This window comes from Neomonachus schauinslandi, chromosome 8, assembly GCF_002201575.2.
Source record: "Neomonachus schauinslandi chromosome 8, ASM220157v2, whole genome shotgun sequence".
NCBI classification, from domain to species: Eukaryota; Metazoa; Chordata; class Mammalia; order Carnivora; family Phocidae; genus Neomonachus; species Neomonachus schauinslandi.
The window spans coordinates 116,176,918-116,183,346 of NC_058410.1; the positions used below are offsets into that span (position 1 = coordinate 116,176,918).

The following is a 6,429-nucleotide window of genomic DNA, read 5'->3' on the forward strand; positions in this document are numbered from 1 at the left end:
ATGGCACCACGGGGTGAATTCTGACATTTTCTTTGGCTAAACTATAAGCACATTATTATTATTATTATTTTTGTTATAGCTGCTGTTCTGTTTCTGTCACTGTCAAATGTGACATTCGTCAACTAAGAAAAGATGCGATAGAAATATCTGACACCATTTAGCTGCAAACATGCCCAATATCGCATCTTTGTGTCTTTATTTATTTATTTTTTATTTTTTATTTTTATTTATTTATTTATTTTTTTAATATTTTATTTATTTGACAGAGAGAGACATAGCGAGAGAGGGAGCACAAGCAGAGGGAGTGGGAGAGGGAGAAGCAGGCTTCCTGCCGAGCAGGGAGCCCGATGCGGGGCTCGATCCCAGGACCCCGGGATCACGACCTGAGCCGAAGGCAGACGCTTAACGACTGAGCCACCCAGGCGCCCCTTTTTTTTATTTTTTAAAGATTTTATTTATTTATTTGACAGAGAAAGACACAGCAAGAGAGGGAACACAAGCAGGGGGAGTGGGAGAGGGAGAAGCAGGCTTCTTGCTGAGCAGGGAGCCTGATGCGGGGCTCGATCCCAGGACCCTGGGATCATGACCTGAGCCGAAGGCAGATGCCTAATGACTGAGCCACCCAGGCGCCCCTTGTTGTGTCTTTAAAGAGCAACTTTATGGTATTGCAAGTATTTTGGAGATACCAAGGCTCATATCTGGCCCATGTCGATGCAACACGGGAGATTGAAAAGTGTAACTGCCACTGAGTTGTGATACTGGTTTATTACTACAAAGAAGTCTCTGCCAGGTCCTTTCTGAAATCATTAAAGATGGCCCCACACTCACCACGTGCCCAGTGCCTGGGATCCTTCCCCATACTGTTTCTGGGGCTCACAGAACCTCACTTGCTCCTTACTAACAAGCACCATGGAGGTGTGTGATGTTGGACAAGGCACCATGAAAGGTATGATTAACAAGAAGATAAACAGCTTGTGAGCTGAGCTGTTAGTGAAAGCCCTGTGCCAGGACTGGAGGAAACCAGTCCGTCATTTTACTGTGTCTGATGCTTGAGGGTGGTGCACACACTGGGATCTCCATTTTATATTTTGATGAGCCTACTCTTGCTACGTTTTGGCTGAGAAGCAGAGATGAGAAGCAGAGATGCCATCATATTACATAGGATTAGGTTGAGCTGGGAGAAACAGAAAATCCTGAGAGCGACAGTGGCTTAACCAAGACAGACGTTTTTCTTTCTCATGTAGAACCCCAGGGCTGGTACGGTGTTTAACAGTGTCAGGGTTCAGTTTCCTTCTATCTTGTTCCACCAACCTCAACATGGCTCTTCCCGCTCAGCTCCAATATGACCTGCTTGAGTTCCAGCTTTCATGTCTCCATTCCAATCAGCAGAAAGGGGCAAGGGGGAAGAAGGACCCATCTCCCTTTTTATAAGGGCACCTTCTGGAAGTTGCACACAGCAGTTCTGCATACAGCTCATTGGACAGAATTTATGTGTGGCTGTACATCGCTGGAGAGGAAGATGGGAAACCAGTACTTATTCTGGAAGTCCATGTGCCCTTGTGAAATGGAAAATCCTATTAAGGAATCAGGGATTATGGATATTGGGGAACAATTAATGTTTTCTGCCATGCCATGTCTCTAAACAATTTCTTGAGTAAGATCCAGAAGTGGGGGATTGTGCAGTGGCTTTTACCAAGAAAACAGTCTCGTAATTCCCATAAAAATCATCTGTTTAGAAACATGTTTTTTGCCTTAATGGGGGGAGTAGTTCCAATGTAATCTACCCATCATTGCTGGCTGAAAGGCCCACAGTACGAGGCAAAGCATTAAGCAGAAGATTAAAAACAAATAGACTGCTTATTTTGTTTCACTGACAAACCTCCCGCTAGGGATTTCTTGAAGTTTTTGGAGGCTGTTTTGGAGGCACCTAGAGCAGCACGCTTTCCTCCATGACTCCGCCATGGAGGAGTCTATTGATGTGCCTGTCTCTGAGTATCTGAGAAGGTCATTGGCCTTATCGGAGCATCAGTAGAATAGCTACAATATGCATCCTTTCAAGATGATTTTAATTTGTTAGCAATGCCAGCCAGTTGAGTTCTCAGAGACATATGCCATGTAGTTATGTATGTCTTACTTAAATCATTAAACTCCAGTGATCTGTGTACCTGTTTGGCCTCTAAAACAGTATTATCCAATAGAACTTTCTGGAATGATGGAAATATTCTACATCTGTGCAATCCAATATGGTGGCCACTAGCCCCAGATGGCTATTGAGCACTTGAAATGTGGTTAACGCCCCTAAGGAAATTTATTTTTAATTTTATTTAATTTTTATTAATCTAAATAGCCATATGTAACTAGTGGCTAATGTATTACCACAGCTCAAAGGCATCTTGCTGTTTAAGGACCCTCTAAATTTGGATCCATTTTTACTAACTGGTGAAGAGATCCAAGTTTAATGTGGATGTGGGATATGCAGTTTTCAGAATTCAAACATACCAGTTGATTCTTGTTCCCCTTTCTTGGGTAGGGAGTTTGAAGGGCAAAGGCTTTTGCCTGATCTTGGGAAGAATTTTTCTTCCCAAAAGTTTACTGAAATTTTAATCATAAAATCAATAAGGGAAGACGGAGTTTTGGGGTGCAGTACTTTTTTAAAAATCAGTATTACTGAGATATAATTTACACACAGTAAAATTTATCCTTCTTAGCTGAATTGTTCTAGGAGTTTTGACAAACATGCATTGTGTAATCACCACAATGATCAAGATAGAGGATATCCCCTCCCCCCAAAAAAAGTTCCTCACAGGCACAATTGTTTTCAAGTGACCCCTGGTTAATGTATCATTAGTGTAATGAACAATTTTAATACTTGAATTGGACTTAGGTCATCTGTTTATTTTATTTCTTTTTTTTAATTTAAATTTTAGTTAATATACAGTGCAATATTGGTTTCTGGAGTAGAATTCAGTGATTCATCACTTACATATAACACCCAGTGCTCAACACAACGAGTGCCCTCCTTAATACCCATCACCCATTAGGTCATCTGTTTATTCTGTTTTATTGGATTATGCCTCAGGGTGGAAGAATTTACTGTGGTGATATAGTCCATGTGGCTTGTTGGGGCAGCTGAGTGAAAGCAAACTGTGGCGGTGAACATAATTTATTGGTATTAAAAAGAATACACCAGCCAGGTGGATGCATGTATGCTAATCAAGGATCGATTTAGCAAGATCTTTTACTGAGGAAATGATATCAGGTACAGTGCTAACCACATTTTATATACATATTTTTTACAACTAGATGAGTTAAATATATGTACTTAGAACAGTCCCTGGCACTTAATAAGTACTACTTAAGGATTAGCTTATCTTTCTAATCTTGCTGTAACTTCTAAGATCCACCTACCTTTTTTTTTTAATTATTGTGTTTTTTTGGATTTTTAAAAAATTAACATATAATGTATTATTTGTTTGTCCAACTACCTTTTGACTGTCAACGAGTTCTATTGGTGGGATGGGTATCTCCAAGTTCTCCAACTATTTTATCATAATCATTATTTTACATATTCTCCTAGAGACTAGACACTTTCATATTATTAACATTATTATTATTATTTTGTGGGGAAGTGGAATTCCAGAAGTTCAAAGTGGTAGCTTTTCCAATTTCCAGAATTGCATTAGTAAATTCAAATAACATACCCAGGGACAGGTGAAATCACCACTGAAACGTTTTTGGTTTTCTGTAAACTCCTTTAATGTTATCTCAACTGCTATCACCTTAGATACTTTCTCCTCCACATGCCCCAATATTCAAAATAGCCCTCTTATTAGATTAGGTTTTCCTGATTAAAAGTTGCTGGTGATCCTGTACCCCAAGGTTCCTAGAATTCTGGGATATTTTTCTTGGTCCAAAGTGTTTTAATAGAGTCTAGGGTGTCTCCAAATGGAGCTCCCTTGCAACAGGTCCGGAAGGACAGACCTTGGGGCTATTTGTGCTGTTCTACGAGAGGATCTGGCTTGATCTTTAGGGCAAAACTCTTTAAACTCACATGGCGAATAAAGGAGGTGTGCTGAAGTGCCCCCCTTTCTGTATGTACCAGGAAAAATGTGTTCGTAAAGTTTATGAGCTCTTTGTCTTTGTGATTTCCTTTGGCTTGGTTCCCAGAACTTTTCAATTGCGTGAGTTGGAGGTTTGCCAAGATTATTTCTATGGTTGAAGGGTCTGTATGTGGTAGAATTGGACTGTTGGGTGCTTCCTTAACTTCTTTTGTAATTTTATTAACTTGCTAGTGGGCCTGTTATGTTTTTGAGATTCAGATATCCTCAAATCTAATGAGCTGTGACCAGACAAGACACTTTATTTCCATCTTTCCTTGCTTTTCTAATTCTTTTTCACTTTTCAGTTCTCTAGCAGTTTCACCTGCAGATGGTTCTGCCTCCACTGAAAGCTACTAAGAGAGGGACTACATATTTTTAGAGAAAGATTGTAAACTCTTCTCTGCCTGCCCAGTATGGTAGCTACTAGTTACAGGTGGCTATGACAATTTAAATTTAAATAATTTAAAATTAAATGAAGATTTCAACTCCTTAGTTGCACGAGCCATTAGCATCTTCAGTGCTCAGAAGTATATGTGGCTAATGGCTACTTTATCGGACAGCTCAGACACAGAACATTTCCAGCATAGCAGAAAGTTCTATTGGACAGCACTGCTCTAGATGTTTCCTGATGCTCACATTCACTTTCCAGGTCCTAGCACTCTCTAGTTATGTAGGCCTTCTTTCCAAAGTTGTTGTTGAAGGGTTTCTTCTGTCAGTATGTTTTCTTTATATTCAGTTAATATAATTAGGGTTTGTTTAGTGACAGAGCAATGACTAGCATATTTTCCCAGCTGCTGCTAAAGGCATAGCCAAACCACAGAAGCCCTGGCGCTGCCAAAGCCTCTACATTTGGCCATATTTATTTTGGCTTTTGTATGCCTAACTTTTTCTCTAACTTTTTTTGTTAAAAATGTTGGAGTATTCCCAAATGGACAAATTGCCCCACTGCTTGTTCCAAGTGTAGATTCCACTCTTTGCCACAAGGTGGTGATGGGGTCCTACTTAATATTCTTGAGTTTTATTTTATTTTATTTTTTAAAGATTTTATTTATTTATTTGACAGAGAGATACACAGCGAGAGAGGGAACACAAGCAAGGAGAGTGGGAGCGGGAGAGGGAGAAGCAGGCTTCCCGCGGAGCAGGGAGCCCGACGCGGGACTCAATCCCAGAATACTGGGATCATGACCTGAGCGGAAAGCAGACGCTTAACGACTGAATCACCCAGGCGTCCCTATTCTTGAGCTTTAAAGAACATTTAAAATTCAGATCCTTGCAATGCTGCTTCCTCAAAAAACTGAGAACGTTTCTCATGAGGATTAACAATACCCTACAATTTCAATTCCTGCAGTTGTTCAATAACAAAGGAAAGAATAACCCCCCGGAAGTGAGCATAGCTGGGGCGAGAAGGCGACTGTGGGGTGGGGGGCGGGTCTGCACCGAGCACTTGGATTCAGCTCCTCCATTTCCAACCTGGAAGACGCTTACACCGAGTCCCTGGAGCCTGAAAAGCTATTACAATGCCCCTGCGATATAAACCACCAGATCAGGGCCTGCAGGTTTCCTTATCATCTTATCGAGTACAGAAAGAATCATCCTGATGTCGCAAATTAGTTGCTTGTCCCTTCAGTGCTCGCCACCAGGGATCTCGGGCCGAAGTCAGTCATCATATCTCAAGCTGCGATGATAAAAGCTGTACTGAGCAGGATGTTGTGAACCAAATCAGGAACCTTGGACAGGAGGCTCTGGCGGAAAGCACATGGCAGTGCATCCTTGCGATGAAGACTGGGATAAAGATCTGTGGGAACAGACCAGCACCCCATTTGTCTGGGGCACAGCCAGCTACTGTGGCAACAACAGTTACCGGTATGGAACAGACGAGTAACCGGGCTTCAGGCATGCGCATTCCCAAGGCTCTGCCGTGTATTCTGCCATAGAAAAACAATGGAAACACACAGTAACTGAGTATCTATCTCATCACATGCCAGGCCCTAGAAGACTCTTGCTTCTTCCTGCTACCAGTGGGTTCTTCATTTTTTTCCCTCTTAATTTAATTGTAGAAAGATAAACTGTGACTTTCAAACTGACAAGTACCTTTTCTTCCCCCCCCCCCGCCTCCCTGCTTTGAGTTCTCACTCATTTAATACAAGAAAGAACCTTTGGTGCCTGGCCAGCTCAGTTGGTAGTTCCTGGTTGGCTCAGCAGGTGGAGCACGGGACCCTTGATCTTAGGGTTGTGAGTTCAAGTCCCACGTGGGGTGTGGAGTCTGATAAAACAATTTTTTTCGTTTTTAAAGAGAGAACCCTTAAACTCAGAAGAACTGTTTCAAATA

At 41.5% G+C, this 6,429-nt stretch overlaps 1 pseudogene; it reads left to right on the forward strand.

Annotated features, from left to right (window-relative positions):
- Positions 1-909: 909 nt before the first annotated feature.
- On the forward strand, positions 910-6,058 carry LOC110575639 (annotated as a pseudogene).
- The last annotated feature ends 371 nt before the right edge of the window (positions 6,059-6,429 follow it).